The sequence below is a fragment of the Triturus cristatus genome, chromosome 7 (assembly GCF_964204655.1).
Source record: "Triturus cristatus chromosome 7, aTriCri1.1, whole genome shotgun sequence".
In the NCBI taxonomy this organism is placed as follows: Eukaryota; Metazoa; Chordata; class Amphibia; order Caudata; family Salamandridae; genus Triturus; species Triturus cristatus.
This window is the reverse complement of record NC_140590.1, coordinates 1722349180-1722370243: the sequence shown is the minus strand read 5'-3', so window position 1 is coordinate 1722370243 and position 21064 is coordinate 1722349180. Positions and strand designations below refer to the sequence as shown.

Genomic DNA, 21064 nt, shown 5'->3' with positions numbered 1-21064 from the left:
AGCACTTCGCGAACTGCGAAGTAACATGTTCGCACTGTGCAAGATGTTGTTTTCAATGATTGCACAGTGCGGACAAGCAACCGGCACTGTGCAATCATTGAAAATGGCATCTTGCACAGTGCGAGCTGTAGTTTTCTGCTGCTCGAGTAGATTTTTACTCGAGCTGCAGCTTTCTCAACGCGAACTGGTAGTTTCTCATCGCGAGCGGTCGCGAGCATACGCGACCCCTCGCAATGAGAAACCTGACCTTCTCGCGTTGGGAATCTCGCCGGGAGGTTTATTTTCCATGCTCGCGATCGCGAACAAGGAAAAAGTCTCGCCAGGATGTCATTTTGCTTGCTCGCGGTCGCCAACTTGACGTTGAGGACCGCGAGCAAGCAAAAAATGACCGCAGCACTACGCAACACTACGCTACGCGTGTTCGCACTGTGCTACGTGCAGTTCGCGTAGCGCGAAGTAGCGCGAACTTCGCAAACTACGCGAGCGTAGCGTAGTGCTTCGCCCAGGCCTAATCAGGACACTATGGATGAATATTTCTGCTTTGTTCTATCACGAATAATAGCTTTAGAATATTTAGTAAGAAGAACATACTCTCAAGTTATGTTTTGGGGTAAAAAAAGCACCACGCCTTTTTTATGAATTAACCACCAGACCAGTACCAATAAAGGCTTCCCGGCCCTCTGTATGAAGAATATGCACCATGAGGCAGTGGTGGTAGTTTCAAGGCTTCCCGGCCCTCTGTATGAAGAATATGCACCATGAGGCAGTGGTGGTAGTTTAAAGGCATCACGGCCCTCTGTATGAAGAGTTCGAGGCATGTGGGCTGCTGAATTCATATCTGTGCATAGATCGCCGCCTAGTGTTGGGTCCGGATGTTTGCACGTTGTTGTCCTGGAAGAGTCTTCGAAGTATCCTGGGATAGGTGACTCCTCCCCTGGACTACAGTGCGCATGGGCATCCTCTCCATCCTCAGATTGTTTTTTTCCGCCATTGGGTTCGGATGTGCTTATCTTGACTCAAGTTAGGAAAAACTTTTTACAGGCCAAAAGGCCTTTAGTTCGCGTCGGTACTGTTCCTGATCGGTATCGATAGTTATTTGTTAGTTTAATAATTTCAAGAACAACTTTTTCGCATCATACCCGACCGTCGACTCGACATCGACGATGGAATCGAGGACACCATTCAAGCGGTGTCCTGTATGCAATGCGAAATATCCCCATGTCGACGTCCACCCGGTGTGCAACAAATGCCTTTCACCGGATCACGACGAGTCCACATGTATGGCCTGTGCCCGATTCCGATCCAAGAAGACTCTCCGGAATCGACGAGCAGCGAGACTTGAAGCGCAGCAAGCGGCACCGGCCCCGACCAACATCTTCAGCGCCGAGGACGAAGATGTCGAAGATGTGGAGAACCTACCCTCCAGTCCCGCTTCCGAACACGACTCCGGATCGGAAGACATCGAAGAACAACTCTTTCACAGAGACGAAGCCAACACCGAGGTAGGAGACTATGATGAGGCCTTAGGGGCCGAAGAGAGTAGCTCCGATGACGAGCAAGGCCTACCCGTACAGACTGAGGATATCCCAGTGCGTCAGTCTATGGCTCCGGTCGAGGGATCGCCTTCGGGCCTTACCCAAGACCTATCCCGCAGTTCTTCGGCCCCGCCCTCTGGCCTGGCCTCGGACATTCAGCGGCAGCCATTACTACCCAAACGACTGGTTTCCCTTCATCGAAACCGAAAGCCGTATTGGTTCATCAGAAACCGAAACTGAAAGTGAAACTGGTCGGATCGAAGCCCACCACGCCTTCGACGCCAGCCAAACCCGTCGGCACCGACCGCACCAAATGGGACTTCGGTGCCGAGCTTGCAGCAGCCGACGTCGGCGCCGACACACGGAAAAAGACCATCGGTACCGACAAACCGCCTCGGCTCCCGGCACCGAAACAATCGGCTCCGGCCACAAAGGTCAAACTGGCTGCTGCGTCTCACACCGCTTCGAAAGCAGCACCAAAGGCACAATCATCGATGCCGTCGACGGCTACTACCTCTCCTCGACTCGATGACCCAGTGGCGCCGAAGAAGTCCGCGGCCGCCTCTACAGAACAGGTCGGCGCCAAAGAACCGTCGGCGCTCCAGGTGCGGCAAGTTGCAGCGTCCTTGCAACGCATTAAAGACAAGGCAGCCCTCCAGGACACGTCAGGCTCCGAGCCGAAAAAAGCTCAAAAGGCTTCTCCGGCGCCGGCCAACATCACTTTTGGCCTGCCGCCATCCACGGCCCCAAAACTGTTCGAAATCAGAACACGTGTCACCCACACCAGGATCACACCTGCCGAACGCTCTCCTGTGGAGACGTCACCATCACACATCATCGAAGCCGACACCGGCAGAATGATGCTCCACAAGAGGAGAATAACTTCCGAGCCAGCTTTGGACTCCTACCGGATCCCGCTAAAGAAAAAGCTGCCAGTGGATTCGGAACCAGTTCTTTACGAACCTCTCCATACCTTTTACCAAGATCCACAGTCCTTCTCTCCGCCACACTCCGAAACCGACGTTTTGGAGGACTACATGGGTGACCACGTCCCCTACCCCGGAGAGATGGACCCTGAAGGCCAACAGGACCCTGACCAGGCTTGGGATGACCCTGTAGACCCGGGTGCACCTATGGATACACAGGACACGCAGCTATATGGCGCAAAAACGTCTCCCACAGAGGACACTGCCGCATTCAACGCCCTCATTGAACGTGCGGCTGCCAATCATGGTGTGCAACACCACTCTGACACCATCGAGGACGATTTTCTCATGGATACTTTCACATCCTCAGAAAGAAATATCAAAACTCTACCCATGTTGAAAGGTGTCCTCAAACCAGCAAAGGACATTTTCAAAGAACCCACCAGGGCAAGAGTAATAAACCCCAGGATCGACAAGAAATATAGGTCGGCGCCTGGGGACCCTACCTACATTAGAGGCCAGTTGCCTCTGGATTCCATAGTAGTCGCGAATGCTCGCAAACGGGCGCACTCGCAGACGACAGGGGATGCTCCTCCCCCGGACAAAGAGTCCAAGGTGCTAGAGACCTCCGGCAAACGGGTTGCAGCCCAAGCAGCTAACATATGGCGTATTGCCAATACTCAGGCGCTCCTAGCTCGCTACGATCGCGCACATTATGACACATTAGAAACATTACTCCAACATCTCCCTGACCAAAACAAAGAGGGAGCAGAGATCCTCATCAGGGAGGGACAACTCCTCACGAACGCATCCATTAAGTGTGCACTGGATGCCGCAGATACAGCTGCCAGAGCCATAAAGACTAGCGTCATGTTGCGAAGACACGCATGGTTGCGAATCTCCGGATTCAAACCTGAGGTGCAAAATAACATCCTCAATCAGCCGGTTAACCCAGACTACTTATTCGGGCCGGAGGTTGACACCACCCTAGAAAAAATAAAAAAGGACACAGACACTGCAAAGTCCATGGGTGCTCTCCAAACGCAGACCTTTCGGAGCGGCTCCTTTCGTCGCCCCGGAAATAGAGGAGCAGGTAGAGGACAGGGGTCACAGCAAACCTACAACAAGGGAAACACACAAAGTTCCTACGATAAAAACACCCGGGGTGGATATCGTGGCTCAAGCACAAAGGGCAGAGGACGCGGATACGGCAACACCAGGTCCTCCCCCAAGAACAAACAGTGACGCCCTCTACCTTCCTCCCGACCACATAACACCTGTCGGGGGAAGGCTACAAAGGTTCCTGTCCACGTGGAACTCCATCACCACGGACAGGTGGGTCAAAGATATTATCAAACACGGTTACTGCCTAGAATTAACCTCACCTCCACCCACAATACCTCCAAAACACCGTCCTATGTCCTCAGAGCACTTAACGCTATTACAGCAGGAAGTGCTAAGTATGCTACAAAAAGGCGCAATAGAGGTCGTACCCGTCCACGAGCAAGGTACGGGGGTGTACTCCCTGTACTTTTTAATACCGAAAAAGGACGGGTCACTCAGACCTATACTAGACCTGAGACCCCTCAACCGCTACATTCTCTCGGAGCATTTCCACATGCTCACCCTGCAACAAGTCCTACCACTGCTCAAACAGGGAGACTTCCTAGCCACGCTAGACCTCAAAGATGCGTATTTCCACATACCCATTCACCCATCACACAGGAAATATCTCAGGTTCACTATTCAAGGGCAGCACTACCAATTCAAGGTTCTTCCCTTCGGCGTGACAACAGCGCCCAGAGTTTTCACAAAGTGCCTGGCTACTGTGGCCGCACATTTACGGAGGCAACACATTCATGTCTACCCCTACCTGGACGACTGGCTTGTTCAGGCAAAGTCAGCCCAGCAATGTGCCAGCCACATGTCCCGCACCATTCACCTTCTTCACAGTCTGGGGTTCTCACTAAATTACCCAAAATCCCATCTCCAACCCGCACACGTCCAACAGTACCTAGGTACGACCATAGACACTCTGACGGCCACAGCTCAGCCGAATTTAGTGAGAATCAACAGCATGCAAATGCTGATTTCCAAGTTCAAACCCCAACACTCCCTTCCCGCGCGAGTGTTCATGCAGTTGATAGGCATGATGGCCTCCTGCATTTTCATAGTCCCACACGCGAGACTACATATGCGCCCGCTTCAGGAGTGCTTAGCACGTCAATGGAATCAGGCTCAAGGACAACTAAAAGACCTAGGGCCTCATGTAGGTAGCATACCAGTTACCACTTCTAAAATACCGAACGATACCGAATCGGTATTTTAGAAGTGGTAACTCGTATGTAGGTAATGAGTCGGTATTTTTTACGGATTCGTTACTATTCGGTAATTACCGAATCGGTATTTACCGATTCGGTAATGAGGCATACCTTCCCATTGATGGGAAGGTATGCCTCATTACCGAATCGGTAAATACCGATTCGGTAATGGGGGGAACACTTGCAAGGGTGGCAGGGTGTCACATTGACACCCTGTTGCACCCCTGATTCCGCCATGTGTGCACATGTGGCACACATACATGCCCTAAGGGCATGTATGTATGCCACATTGCACACTGGTACGCGCGTGAAAATGCATAAATACATACTTTAATTATTTACCACCAACTAAAAGTTGGTGGTAAATACCGACTCTAAAACACACCCACACACTCCCCCTACATCTCGATTTTGGTGTCGGAATTTACCGAATCGTTAAAATTACCGAATCGGAAAAGTTACCGATTCGGTAACATTACCGATTCGGTATTATTACCGATTCGGTAATTTTAACGATTCGGTAAATTCCGACACCAAAAATTGTCCCCCTACATACCATTAGCCAGAATACCGGTCGGTAACGGTAAAATTACCGAAAATCGGCCGTTACCGACCGGTATTTGGCTACCTACATGAGGCCCCTAGTGTTGGTGAGCGGTCGGGCATACAACTCTCTGCATTGGTGGAATCCACAAAACCTTTGCAAGGGCCGACCGTTCCAAGAGCCTGTTCCACAGATAATACTGACAGCGGATGCGTCTCTACAGGGATGGGGAGCTCATGTACTCACTTACACAGTGCAGGGACTATGGACAACACAACAAAAGAAGATGCACATCAACCTTCTAGAACTGATGGCAATATTCCTGGCTATGAAAGCATTCAAAGTACACTTGTGCAACAAAGTCGTGTTGATCCGGACGGACAACATGACCGCCATGTACTACATACAGAAGCAGGGAGGAACACACTCTCCACAGTTGTCTCATCTGGCTCAGAGCATGTGGAAGTGGGCCATTCAGAGGAACATGTTCCTCATGGCGGAACACCTCCCCGGCAAGGACAACCAGATGGCGGATCTGCTCAGCAGACACAGCCACCAGATGCACGAGTGGGAGTTACACCCATCAGTACTCCAACCGTACTTCCAGCAGTGGGGTCATCCAGAGATAGACCTATTCGCCACAAGCGAAAACGCAAAATGCCAAAGCTTTGCCGCCAGGTTCCCACATCCGCAATCGCAGGGCAATGCGATATGGATGAACTGGTCCGGCAGATTTGCGTACGCTTTTCCCCCAGCGCCGTTAATACCGCTGGTGGCTCGCAGACAACACTCACTGACGCTCGTCCTGGTTGCTCCAACGTGGGCACGCCAGCCATGGTACACCACCTTTCTCGACCTTTCCATGGTGCCGCATCAAAGGCTGCGGATCAAACCCGCGCATTTGACGCAGAACCATGGAGAGATTCAGCACCCAGATCCGCAACAGCTGAACCTGGCAATCTGGCTCCTGAAGTCCTAGAGTTTGGCTACCTAAACCTGCCACCTGACTGTATGGACATCATTAAGGAGGCCAGGAGACCCACTACCAGAGCTTGCTATGCAGCCAAATGGAAAAGATTCGTCATTTATTGCAATAATAATGACATTAACCCGCTAGACGCATCCATCCAAAACATAATTTGTTACCTGTTACACCTATACCGATGCAATCTGGCATACACCTCAATACGTGTCCATTTGACTGCAATATCAGCCTATCTCCAGAACAGGCAGCACCTCTCTTTATTCAGAGTGCCGGCCATCAAAGCATTCTTGGAAGGACTCAAACGAGTAATTCCTCCAAGCCACCCACCAGCTCCAATGTGGAACCTCAACTTGGTCCTCACACGCCTGATGGGTCCACCCTTCGAACCTCTACACTCATGCGAGATTCAATTCCTCACCTGGAAAGTAGCTTTCCTAGTAGCAATCACTTCTTTAAGGAGAGTTAGTGAACTCCAGGCACTAACCGTTCAAGAGCCATTTATACAGGTTCACGCCAACAGGGTCGTACTACGTACCAACCCCAAATTCATGCCCAAGGTGATATCGCAGTTCCACATGAATCAAACTATTGAACTGCCTGTTTTCTTTCAAAACCCACAAACTGTCGCAGAAAGAGCACTCCATACACTAGATGTGAAGAGAGCCCTCATGTACTATATCGACAGGACTAAGGTCTTTAGGAATACTAAACAACTTTTCGTTGCCTTTGCCCCACACCACAAAGGTAACGCTATCTCCAAAGCAGGTATAGCCAGATGGATCGTTAAATGTATTCAAATTTGCTATCAAAAAGCTAAACGCACATTAACGATTCCCCCACGAGCCCACTCAACACGTAAGTTAGGGGCATCCATGGCTTTCCTGGGAAACATTCCTTTGCATGATATATGTAGAGCAGCCACCTGGTCCACTACACACACATTTACCAAACACTATTGTGTAGATGTGCAATCAAAACAGCAGGCAGCTGTAGGACAGGCTGTTCTCAAAACTCTTTTTCAGACCGCTGCAGCTGGCACTGGTGGCCGCCGCTAATAGGGGGTACTGCTATGTATTCTATGCACAGATATGAATTCAGCAGCCCACATGCCTCGAACTGAATATGCTACTTACCAGTATGCATCTGTTCTTGGCATGTAGGGCTGCTGATATTCATATCGCCCTCCCTCCTCCCCGGCGCCTGTAGCAGCTGCAGCTCTCAGAATTACTGTAAGCATGGTCATCACTTTCTGTATCTACTCCATCACTGCCACAACGGCGAAAAACAATCTGAGGATGGAGAGGATGCCCATGCGCACTGTAGTCCAGGGGAGGAGTCACCTATCCCAGGATACTTCGAAGACTCTTCCAGGACAACAACGTGCAAACATCCGGACCCAACACTAGGCGGCGATCTATGCACAGATATGTATGTCAGCAGCCCTACATGCCAAGAACAGATGCATACTGGTAAGTAGCATATTCAATATGCACCATGAGGCAGTGGTGGTAGTTTAAAGGCTTCCCGGCCCTCTGTATGAAGAATATGCACCATGAGGCAGTGGTGGTAGTTTAAAGGCATCACGGCCCTCTGTATGAAGAATATGCACCATGAGGCAGTGGTGGTAGTTTAAAGGCTTCCCGGCCCTCTGTATGAAGAATATGCACCATGAGGCAGTGGTGGTAGTTTAAAGACATCACGGCCCTCTGTATGAAGAATATGCACCATGAGGCAGTGGTGGTAGTTTAAAGGCATCACGGCCCTCTGTATGAAGAATATGCACCATGAGGCAGTGGTGGTAGTTTAAAGGCTTTCCAGCCCTCTGTATGAAGAATATGCACCATGGGGCAGTGGTGGTAGTTTAAAGGCATCACGGCCCTCTGTATGAAGAATATGCACCATGAGGCAGTGGTGGTAGTTTAAAGGCTTCCCGGCCCTCTGTATGAAGAATATGCACCATGAGGCAGTGGTGGTAGTTTAAAGGCATCACGGCCCTCTGTATGAAGAATATGCACCATGAGGCAGTGGTGGTAGTTTAAAGGCATCACGGCCCTCTGTATGAAGAATATGCACCATGAGGCAGTGGTGGTAGTTTAAAGGCTTTCCAGCCCTCTGTATGAAGAATATGCACCATGGGGCAGTGGTGGTAGTTTAAAGGCATCACGGCCCTCTGTATGAAGAATATGCACCATGAGGCAGTGGTGGGAGTTTAAAGGCATCACGGCCCTCTGTATGAAGAATATGCACCATGAGGCTGTGGTGGGAGTTTAAAGGCATCACGGCCCTCTGTATGAAGAATATGCACCATGAGGCAGTGGTGGTAGTTCCAAGGCTTCCCGGCCCTCTGTATGAAGAATATGCACCATGAGGCAGTGGTGGTAGTTCCAAGGCTTCCCGGCCCTCTGTATGAAGAATATGCACCATGAGGCAGTGGTGGTAGTTTAAAGGCATCACGGCCCTCTGTATGAAGAATATGCACCATGAGGCAGTGGTGGTAGTTTAAAGGCATCACGGCCCTCTGTATGAAGAATATGCACCATGAGGCAGTGGTGGTAGTTTAAAGGCATCACGGCCCTCTGTATAAAAAATATGCACCATGAGGCAGTGGTGGTAGTTTAAAGGCATCACGACCCTCTGTATGAAGAATATGCACCATGAGGCTGTGGTGGTAGTTTAAAGGCATCATGGCCCTCTGTATGAAGAATATGCACCATGAGGCAGTGGTGGTAGTTTAAAGGCATCACGGCCCTCTGTATGAAGAATATGCACCATGAGGCAGTGGTGGTAGTTTAAAGGCATCACAACCCTCTGTATGAAGAATATGCACCATGAGGCAGTGGTGGTAGTTTAAAGGCTTTCCAGCCCTCTGTATGAAGAATATGCACCATGGGGCAGTGGTGGTAGTTTAAAGGCATCACGGCCCTCTGTATGAAGAATATGCACCATGAGGCAGTGGTGGGAGTTTAAAGGCATCACGGCCCTCTGTATGAAGAATATGCACCATGAGGCTGTGGTGGGAGTTTAAAGGCATCACGGCCCTCTGTATGAAGAATATGCACCATGAGGCAGTGGTGGTAGTTCCAAGGCTTCCCGGCCCTCTGTATGAAGAATATGCACCATGAGGCAGTGGTGGTAGTTCCAAGGCTTCCCGGCCCTCTGTATGAAGAATATGCACCATGAGGCAGTGGTGGTAGTTTAAAGGCATCACGGCCCTCTGTATGAAGAATATGCACCATGAGGCAGTGGTGGTAGTTTAAAGGCATCACGGCCCTCTGTATGAAGAATATGCACCATGAGGCAGTGGTGGTAGTTTAAAGGCATCACGGCCCTCTGTATAAAGAATATGCACCATGATGCAGTGGTGGTAGTTTAAAGGCATCACGGCCCTCTGTATGAAGAATATGCACCATGAGGCTGTGGTGGTAGTTTAAAGGCATCATGGCCCTCTGTATGAAGAATATGCACCATGAGGCAGTGGTGGTAGTTTAAAGGCATCACGGCCCTCTGTATGAAGAATATGCACCATGAGGCAGTGGTGGTAGTTTAAAGGCATCACGACCCTCTGTATGAAGAATATGCACCATGAGGCTGTGGTGGTAGTTTAAGGGCATCATGGCCCTCTGTATGAAGAATATGCACCATGAGGCAGTGGTGGTAGTTTAAAGGCTTCACGGCCCTCTGTCTGAAGAATATGCACCATGAGGCAGTGGTGGTAGTTTAAAGGCATCACGGCCCTCTGTCTGAGGAATATGCACCATGAGGCAGTGGTGGTAGTTTCAAGGCTTCCCGGCCCTCTGTATGAAGAATATGCACCATGAGGGAGTGGTGGTAGTTTAAAGGCTTCCCGGCCCTCTGTATGAAGAATATGCACCATGAGGCAGTGGTGGTAGTTTAAAGGCATCACGGCCCTCTGTATGAAGAATATGCACCATGAGGCAGTGGTGGTAGTTTAAAGGCATCACGGCCCTCTGTATGAAGAATATGCACCATGAGGCAGTGGTGGTAGTTTAAAGGCATCACGGCCCTCTGTATGAAGAATATGCACCACCATGAGGCAGTGGTGGTAGTTTAAAGGCTTTCCAGCCCTCTGTATGAAGAATATGCACCATCGGGCAGTGGTGGTAGTTTAAAGGCATCACGGCCCTCTGTATGAAGAATATGCACCATGAGGCAGTGGTGGGAGTTTAAAGGCATCACGGCCCTCTGTATGAAGAATATGCACCATGAGGCTGTGGTGGGAGTTTAAAGGCATCACGGCCCTCTGTATGAAGAATATGCACCATGAGGCAGTGGTGGTAGTTCCAAGGCTTCCCGGCCCTCTGTATGAAGAATATGCACCATGAGGCAGTGGTGGTAGTTCCAAGGCTTCCCGGCCCTCTGTATGAAGAATATGCACCATGAGGCAGTGGTGGTAGTTTAAAGGCATCACGGCCCTCTGTATGAAGAATATGCACCATGAGGCAGTGGTGGTAGTTTAAAGGCATCACGGCCCTCTGTATGAAGAATATGCACCATGAGGCTGTGGTGGTAGTTTAAAGGCATCATGGCCCTCTGTATGAAGAATATGCACCATGAGGCAGTGGTGGTAGTTTAAAGGCATCACGGCCCTCTGTATGAAGAATATGCACCATGAGGCAGTGGTGGTAGTTTAAAGGCATCACGACCCTCTGTATGAAGAATATGCACCATGAGGCTGTGGTGGTAGTTTAAGGGCATCATGGCCCTCTGTATGAAGAATATGCACCATGAGGCAGTGGTGGTAGTTTAAAGGCTTCACGGCCCTCTGTCTGAGGAATATGCACCATGAGGCAGTGGTGGTAGTTTAAAGGCATCACGGCCCTCTGTCTGAGGAATATGCACCATGAGGCAGTGGTGGTAGTTTCAAGGCTTCCCGGCCCTCTGTATGAAGAATATGCACCATGAGGGAGTGGTGGTAGTTTAAAGGCTTCCCGGCCCTCTGTATAAGGAATATGCACCATGAGGCAGTGGTGGTAGTTTAAAGGCATCACGGCCCTCTGTATGAAGAATATGCACCATGAGGCAGTGGTGGTAGTTTAAAGGCATCACGGCCCTCTGTATGAAGAATATGCACCATGAGGCAGTGGTGGTAGTTTAAAGGCATCACGGCCCTCTGTATGAAGAATATGCACCCCCATGAGGCAGTGGTGGTAGTTTAAAGGCTTTCCAGCCCTCTGTATGAAGAATATGCACCATGGGGCAGTGGTGGTAGTTTAAAGGCATCACGGCCCTCTGTATGAAGAATATGCACCATGAGGCAGTGGTGGGAGTTTAAAGGCATCACGGCCCTCTGTATGAAGAATATGCACCATGAGGCTGTGGTGGGAGTTTAAAGGCATCACGGCCCTCTGTATGAAGAATATGCACCATGAGGCAGTGGTGGTAGTTCCAAGGCTTCCCGGCCCTCTGTATGAAGAATATGCACCATGAGGCAGTGGTGGTAGTTCCAAGGCTTCCCGGCCCTCTGTATGAAGAATATGCACCATGAGGCAGTGGTGGTAGTTTAAAGGCATCACGGCCCTCTGTATGAAGAATATGCACCATGAGGCAGTGGTGGTAGTTTAAAGGCATCACGGCCCTCTGTATGAAGAATATGCACCATGAGGCAGTGGTGGTAGTTTAAAGGCATCACAGCCCTCTGTATAAAGAATATGCACCATGAGGCAGTGGTGGTAGTTTAAAGGCATCACGGCCCTCTGTATGAAGAATATGCACCATGAGGCTGTGGTGGTAGTTTAAAGGCATCATGGCCCTCTGTATGAAGAATATGCACTATGAGGCAGTGGTGGTAGTTTAAAGGCTTCCCGGCCCTCTATATGAAGAATATGCACCATGAGGCAGTGGTGGTAGTTTAAAGGCATCACGGCCCTCTGTATGAAGAATATGCACCATGAGGCAGTGGTGGTAGTTTAAAGGCATCACGGCCCTCTGTATGAAGAATATGCACCATGAGGCAGTGGTGGTAGTTTAAAGGCTTCCCGGCCCTCTGTATGAAGAATATGCACCATGAGGCAGTGGTGGTAGTTTCAAGGCTTCCCGGCCCTCTGTCTGAGGAATAAACTACCACATCACCAGATTACCATGCCGGTGAATAAAAGCATCACATTCTTTTGTATGAAGACTAAAGCACCAGATCAGTATCCTGCTGAATTTTGTGTAACCTTAGTATGAAGAATAAAGCACCAGATCAGTATTGTGGTTGCTAGATTGGACATCCTTAAGGTGGTCTTCCCCCCAGGATTTTTTGCCCACCTCCTCCATTTTTCTGATCTCACTTTTGGTGCCTTTAGGACTCTGAGCACTTTACCACTGCTAACCATTGCTAAAGTGCATGTGCTTGCTCCCTAAAACATGGTAACATTGACTGAAACTCCATTGGTATATTTAAATTACTTATAGAACCATAGTAAAGTGCACTGCTTGTGCCCCAGGCCTGTAAATTAGATGATATTAGTGGGCCTGCAGCACTGATTGTGCCACCCACATAAGTAGTCCATTAACCATGCCACAGGCCTGCCACTGCAGAGCCTGAATGTGTAGTTTCACACTGACATGTCAGCCTGGCAAGTAAAACCTCTTGCCAGGTCTTAATCTTCCTTTTTTAATACATATAAGCCACCCCTAGCTTAGGCCATGGACAGCCCTAAGGGCAGAATTCAGTGTATTAAAAAAGTTGAGCATGTACCTTTAAGTTTTACATTTCCTGGTAGTGAAAAACTATTACATTCATTTTTCAATACTGCAAAACCAATCTGTCTCATAGGTTAGCATTGCGATTGCCGTTTTACATCTCAGTGTAATTTCCAATTGGGACAAGATGGAAATTTCGAGTTTGGTGTCTATTGACTCAAAATTTAAAATCACAACTTATAGTGAAGTCGGATTTTAAATTGGAAGTCTAAAAATACCACTTTTTAGAAAGTTAAAAAGAGCAGATGATGGACAGATTGCTGAACAAATGAAAGATTCACCCCCAGTCACAGATCTGGGTTGAATCCATTATGTGTTTGCACGGCACGCCATTCCAGTTTTGACCCAGCCATATGCAAATCAGTCATATCCCTCCTCCCCATGGGAACAGCCCAGCCCAAACTGAAATGCAGGTCCTCCCTGGACCAGAAAGAAGTATCCTAGCTGGGGGGATGAATTCAGCATTCCTTCCATCATTTGTTGCTGCAGCACTTTTAGAAAGTTGTCATTTTCTTACTTTAACCATTCTGTGCCTCTGCCTGTCTCTGAATACTCCACATATGGGTGGGTGGCAGCTGGGCTTTGTGCATTCCCTCTAGACAGCCACACACAAAGGGAGCATATGTCTGCCTGTTGGGCCACTCACTTCCTGATAGCCCATCACCTGGCGGAATGGTCTCCCTGAGCTAGATGGGAGGGAGGAGCTGACACTCGCACCTTAATGGGGCTATGCCTGTCCCCACACAAAGAGTGGCATACCCCCCTGTAGTGAGTCTGGAACCAGGGCAAGAAGGGCAGGGACCTTGTGCACTTCAATAAATCAATCGTTCAGAGTCTTATAAAGCATGACTACTCGCCCATGAGAGTCTCAAGGCACTTTTCTTTGAAGTCTCCCCCACTTAAAAGGCACAACTGGGTATAAGTACTGGACCCTTGACACCACCAACTCAGTACAGCTGTGACTACTCTTCCAGGGTAAGAACTACTGTGCTGCCTGCTGAAAGGACTGCTATTCTGCTGGACTACTGCTTTGCTGAACTCTGCCTTGCTGTGCTCTTGCCTTGCTGAGCTGCCCTGCAGCTTGCTGTTCTCCTACCTGGGTGAGAAGGACTTAACCTGCATCACTTGACGCCAGAGTGACTCCAAGGGCTTGCCGACTTGCCAAGTGTTTCCGAAGTCTCAGGAACACAAAACACTTAGGACTCTCCTTTTCCCACCCTTGGGCTCTTCTGCTGGTGAGTCTGTCCTTCCCAAAGGTACCAACCCTGTCCTGGACCCTCGGACGTGGACCCCAGGGTCTGCTGCAGTTTTTACAGCACTTCGCCTTCTGTCGCTGGAATTGGATCGGTGCTTTGCACCCAGAGCCACCACATTGCACTCAGACCAACTGAATTCCTGTAGCGACGCTTCGCTCAACGGCTCTTGTTGCACCACCGCTGCTGCACTGTGGATCACCGACGTATCGCTCGGCTGCACCCTGAGTCTGAAGATACAAACCTTGGATCAAGGTACTTTTTGTTCAGCGGGCCAAAGTAGATCCCAGTATCCTGCCCACGCTCCACTGCGGTCGGAGTGAACCCGTGATTTTGTCCCAGTCCGGTGCAACCAATTTACCTTTAACCTCTACGCTGCGGCGCAAATTCCGCCGCAGCGCTCCCGCAGTGCTGGACATTCCATTCTCGGGTGTGGTCATGACGTCTCCCGGCCGTCGTCCGCACACGCCCATCGTGACTCATGACGGCCGGGAGACATCATGAGCACGGAAGAGGTTAAAGCGCTAGTTACAACAAAGCACTACTTTGACGTTTATTCCTTCACAATTCATAACTCAATCCACTGGATGGATTTTTGTCGTTTCGGTTTTGTTCTATTTATAAAATCATAGCCTATTTTTCAAATCTGGTGTGAAGTCTGCTTGTGATGCTTTCGCTGTGTTATTGGTCTAAGTGTTGCACAAATACTTTACACATTGACTCTTAAGTCAAGCCTGACTGCTCTGTGCCAAGATACCTGAGGGTGAGCACAGGATAATTTAGAGTGTGTTGTAACCTACTCTGAATAGGATTGTGGTCCCTACTTGGACAAAGGTGCGTCGCTCGGCCAACAAGACACCCAGTTTCTAGCACTGGTGAATAAAAGCATCACAGCCTTTCGTATGAGGAATAAGCCACCAGATCAGTATCCTGGTGAAGAAAAGCATCATGTCGCTTTGTATGAAGGCTAAAGCACCGGATCAGTGTTCTGGTGAACAGAAGCACCACAGCCATGTATGAAGAATAATGTCAGCTCAGTATCCTGGTGAATAACAGTCTCACGACTTTTTGTATGAAGAATAAACCACTGCATCAATATTCTGGTGAACAAAAGGCATCACAATCGCTTCTATGAAGAATAAATCACGAGATTCGTTTTATGGTAATGGAAGGCGTTAGAAACAATTGAATCGAGAAATCCTTTGCTTGGCATCAATAGAGCTAATCTTAGGAATGAAGTCACATGGCTACTATGCAATCAATCAATCAATCAAAACACTTGTATAGCACGCTACTCACCCGGAAGGGTCTCAAGGTGTTTGGGGGAAGGGGTCCGCTACTGCTCGAACAGCCAGGTCTTGAGTTGTCTCCTGAAGGCGAGGTGGACCTGGGTCAGCCGAAGGTGGACGGGGAGGGAGTTCCATGTCTTGGCCGCCAGGTAGGAGAAGGATCTGCCTCCGGCGGTGGTTCTTCGGATGCGTGGTACGGCGGCGAGGGCGAGGCTAGCAGACCGTAGCTGGCGTGTGGAAGGTCAGGAGGTCGTTGAGGTACTTAGGGCCCAGGTCGTGGAGAGACTTGTGTGCGTGGGTGAGGAGCCTGAACGTGATCCTCTTGTTGACGGGGAGCCAGTGTAGTTCCCTCAGGTGGCCGGAGATGTGGCTGCGTCGGGGGATGTCTAGGATGAGTCGGGCGGAGGCGTTCTGGATGCGCTGGAGTCTTTTCTGTAGCTTGGCTGTGGTTCCGGCGTAGAGGGTGTTTCCGTAGTCCAGTCGGCTGGTGATGAGGGCCTGGGTGACCGTCTTCCTGGTTTCGGTCGGGATCCAACGGAAGATCTTGCGGCGCATGCGGAGGGTGTGAAAGCATGAAGAGGAGACGGCGTTGATTTGTCTGGTCATCGAGAGGGAGGAGTCCAGGATGAATCCCAGGTTGCGTGCGTGGTCTGTTGGTTTGGGGGCGGTACCCAGGGCTGGGGGCCACCAGGAGTCATCCCAGGCGGAGGGTGATGGTCCCAGGATGAGGACTTCCGTCTTGTCTGAGTTCAGTTTCAGGCGGCTGTTCTTCATCCACTCGGCGACGTCTTTCATCCCTTTGTGGAGGCTGGTTCTGGCGGTGTCGGGGTCTCTGGTGAGGGAGAGGATCAGCTGGGTGTCGTCGGCGTAGGAGATGATGTTGAGGTTGTGTTGGCGTGCGATGGTGGCGAGAGGTCTCATGTAGACGTTGAAGAGGGTGGGGCTGAGTGATGATCCTTGCGGGACGCCGCAGATGACTTCGGTGGCCTCGGATTGAAACGGGGGAGGCAGACTCTCTGTGTTCTTCCGGCGAGGAACGAGATGATCCACTTCAGTGCCTTCTCTTAGATGCCGGTGTTGCTGAGGCGTTGGACTAGGGTGCGGTGGCAGACCGTGTCGAACGCTGCGGAGAGGTCCAGGAGGATGAGTGCCGCTGTTTCCCCATTGTCGAGAAGGGCTCGGATGTCGTCGGTGGCTGCGATGAGGGCGGTCTCAGTGCTGTGGTTGGCTCTGAAACCGGACTGCGAGGGGTCGAGGCATCCATTAGTCTCGAGGAAGGCGGCAAGTTGTCTGTTGGCGATCTTCTCAATGACTTTGGCAGGAAAAGGGAGGAGCGAGATGGGGCGGAAGTTTTTGAGGTCGGTGGGGTCCGCTGTTGGTTGCTTCAGCAGGGCGCTGAGCTCGGTGTGCTTCCAGCTCTCCGGGAAGGTGGCGGTGTCGAAGGAGGTGTTGATGACGTCTCGGATTTGGGGTGCGATGGTGGAGTCGGCCTTGTTGAAGACGTGGTGGGGGCAGGGGTCAGTCGGAGATCCGGAGTGGATGGTGTTCATCGTGCGGGCTGTGTCTTCGGTGGTCACCATGGTCCAGGTGCGGAGGGTGGCGGTGGCGTGCGTTGGTTCTGCGGTTGGGTGCGTGGATGGTGCGCCGAAGCTGTTGTGGATGTCGGCAATCTTGCGGTGGAAGAACGAGGCAAGGGAGTCGCAGAGATCTTGTGAAGGGGTGATGTCGTTGTTGCCGGTGCTGGGGTTGGAGAACTCCTTGACGATGCTGAAGAGTTCCTTGCTGTCGTGTGCGTTGTTGTCCAGTCGATCCTTCAGTGATTTCTTCTTGGTGGTGCGGATGAGCTGGTGGTGCTTGCGGGTGGCGTGTTTGAGGGCGGTCATGTTGTCAGTGGTCTGGTCGAGGAGCCAGGCTTTCTCGAGGGTGCGGCAGGTCTTCTTGGAGTCCTTGAGTTCGTCAGTGAACCAGGGGGCCTTCTTGCTTCTGGGGTTGCTGGGAGGGTTCTTCAGTGGTGCGAGGTCATCGGCGCAGGCGGTCAGCCACTGCGTGAAGTTGCGGGCTGCTTCATTGGGGTCCGGTGTGCTGGCGGGTGGGTTCTGGCTGAGGGAAGTGGTGAGCTGGTCGGCGGTGATCTTGCTCCAGTTTCTGTGAGGGTGGTGGTGGGTAGTGGTTTTTCTGAAGCTGAAGTGGACGCAGCTGTGGTCGGTCCAGTGAAGTCCGGTGGAGTGGCTGAAGGCGATGTGCTTGCTGGATGAGAAGACGGGATCAAGCGTGTAGCAGGCGTAGTGGGTGGGGGTGTTGACCAGTTGCTTGAGTTCGAGGTTGGCGAGGTTGTCCAGCAGGGTGACGGTGTCGACGAAAAGGGGGGCGTGGCCGCGTGAACGGCGGCGGGAAGCGGGGAGCGGGGTGGGCAGGGCACAGGGGGACTGCAGAAGAATTAACAACAAGGCTATATCTACAACACGCACAGGGGGACAACAGTAGAAATTACAACAAGGCTATATCTACAACACGCACAGTTGTGAAATACAAGAAGGCAATGCAACAACAACACGCAAACACGGCGGAGGGGCGGGGAACAGCGAGGCAGGCAGCTAGGGCGGAGAGGCAGGCACAACGAAGCTGCGAGCAGCAGCGAGGCGAGGGGCACACACACAGCTGGTGGCCGTGCGGCACGGGGGTGTCCTGAGAACAGGTCACACTCACCTGCGCCGTGCGGTAGCCATTTATGGACAAGTGGGAGGGAGGAGCAGCTGGGAGGCGGGAGCGGGGAGGATACAAAATGAAAAGGGGGCGTGGCCGCGTGAACGGCGGCGGGGAGCGAGGTGGGCAGGGCACAGGGGGACTGCAGAAGAATTAACAACAAGGCTATATCTACAACGCGCACAGGGGAACAACAGTAGAAATTACAACAAGGCTATATCTACAACACGCACAGTTGTGAAATACAAGAAGGCAATGCAACAACAACACGCAAACACGGCGGAGGGGCGGGGAACAGCGAGGCAGGCAGCTAGGGCGGAGAGGCAGGCACAACGAGGCTGCGAGCAGCAGCGAGGCGAGGGGCACACACACAGCTGGTGGCCGTGCGGTGCGGGGGTGTCCTGAGGACAGGTGCAGATAGAAAACAAACATCAGATCTGCTTGCAAGAATAACAGGCACTTTTAAAATAGGACTCGCCTTTAAAAGGTGTCCGCCCACCCATTAGCTTGGCCAAACCTTGTCCAAAGTTGCACTTCTGCACATTTTTTTATGTTTAATTTACCGTTCTAAAACAGACACCAGCAATCAGGAACAGCTAAGTAAAAACGCCAAATTGGCCACTGTTTTTTTTTAACTATTCGAAAGTGGCCATCAAATGCAAGCTTGCAAAATGGCCACTCTCTTTACAATTCTGATGACATTTGGCAGCTATCCGGGAAAATATATTCCAAGATAGCACTAAAGCGCTTGTGTTTCCATATGCTGAGTGCTATGCGATGCGTCATTTGCAATTGTGAAATTTTTACTTTACTTGTAATATGGCCAGCAGCAGGGCAGCATCGGGAAGGAACAGGCAAGTGAGGGGGTGTGGTGAACAAATAGATCACATCTGCTGATGGAGACCTAATTGCAAAAGAAAGGATTTTAAAAACTATTTTAAATATGCATTGACAAAGCCTGCTAGGTTTTGGCTATTAAAGGATACACTATTGTATTTGTCAATTTATTTCTCTTACGCATTAACACTCCAAAATGGCTGCCGGCGCGTCAAAATGCATGCAAATGGATTTGTCTCCATGCTTCCTCATGAATTCTGGAGCATGGCTGGGCATCTTGTAATTGATGTACTATGAAACAAAAGCCACTCCAGTATGTCTGTAAATGCGTACACTTGTTCCTGATGCATGTATGCGCATACTTCATGACGCATGCATCGTTATGCACCGGCGGCCATTTTGAATTTAACCTTGTAACATGGCAGACAGCCACTTTAGAACACTAAAAAAGGAAAAGGAAAAAAATATATGTTCGGCAGTGCAAAAAAGGAAAGCCAGTGGCCCACTAGCACTTTCCAGTCATTCTTTTGAATAAAAATGAAAATAAATGAAAATAAAAATTATTTAAAAACCGGACAAGAAATGGGGGCATATGTGCCTTGGTGAGGGGAGTAAATGGTGGGTGGGAGGGTGAGGCACAAGCAGGGGAGAAACCAAGGAAACACACACTCTCCCATGGAGTGCTGGAAGGCAAAAGAAGAAAAAAAAGAGTTCCCGCAAGAAACCATCCAAAGGATACAGCTCATACAAAGAACACACACAAGTTCAGAAATGCTCCTGGGCGGGACAAACACAACAATAGAGAGAAACCCATCAGATGGGGAACAGAGAGCTGAGATAGACAAGAAAACATCCAGTCAAAAGCAAGGGACTGAAACAAAGCCAATTCAATATACTGTTCTGTAGAAAAAACAGAGAGCTCGTTCCTTGCTCGTTTTATGGGGATTAAAGAAATCCACGTACTTTACATAAAGAATAAAACATATAAGAGTTCTATATCAGAATTAGGCATGTAATTGTCCTGATGGAGATGTCTTCAGACTGTGCAGTGGCCTGTGTCTATGTGGAAGAGGTGGCTTTAAGGTGTGAGTGGTGCCACATTGGAGGGTACAGAATTGTGGCCTACCTACAAACCTGGTCAGCTATGGTGGGGTTTTCTGTTGATTTTAGTATCTGTTGACCATAGGGGCGCAACTAGACCCGAACTTTGAGGGGGTGGGGGAGGCTAATGCCCAGCCAGGGCTGGCCCTAGCACTGGTCGCACACGGTGCAACAGTCTTTTTTGGTGCCCCTTCTCCCATTTCCTCCTTCTCCATGAATTCCCTGACTGCCACTCACCAACAATACACCTCATCTCTCTATAGCACCTTTCTGACAAACATTTAATTTTTTTATAGCGCTAGTCATAGTTTCCTCACACTCCGTTTTGTGAGATGCATGGTACACATTCTTTGTAGCAGGCACATTAACCCTCTGTGCTGTGTGGGTGGCAGGAGTGTCCATGTGAGTGCACGGTACGGAATGTGACAGTGTGTCACATGAGAGCAGGGTGAGTAGTGTGCTTGTGTTACTGCAGGGTGAGGTACAGGTTGAACAGAGCAAGTGCACTGTGAGTGCAGGGTGAATGGTGTGAATGCATGGTGATCGCTGGGAGTGCAGGCTGGGCGTGAAAGTGAAGGGTGAGAATGAGGAGTGAGTTGTCTGAATGCAGGGTGCATTCCCAGAGACTTGAAGTAGCTCAGCATCAAATTGACAGTGGAGTAGTGTTTCAGATATAGGATAAACTATTGCTATTATGGAATTAATCAGGGATCAAGGGTGGAGTAAATAAATAATGTGCTGATCCTGCAACAAACTTTCAGTCTCGTGATTAGAGTTGCCAGCTCATATGTCCCAGACGGTGCAAAAATAAGCAGTCACCTAAAGCCGGATTTTCAGCATTTATCTGTGCATACTTTGAGCA

General features: G+C 50.2%; 1 protein-coding gene and 1 long non-coding RNA gene across 3 annotated transcripts in view; one reads left to right on the top strand and one right to left on the bottom strand.

Moving 5' to 3' along the window:
• LOC146812896 (uncharacterized) overlaps positions 1–21064 on the bottom strand; it is a 395123-nt gene that overhangs the window by 152812 nt on the left and 221247 nt on the right. The gene's annotated exons all lie outside the window — the stretch shown is intronic.
• The window catches only part of LOC146812897 (ovostatin-like), a 433862-nt gene that overhangs the window by 308037 nt on the left and 104761 nt on the right, over positions 1–21064 (top strand). The gene's annotated exons all lie outside the window — the stretch shown is intronic.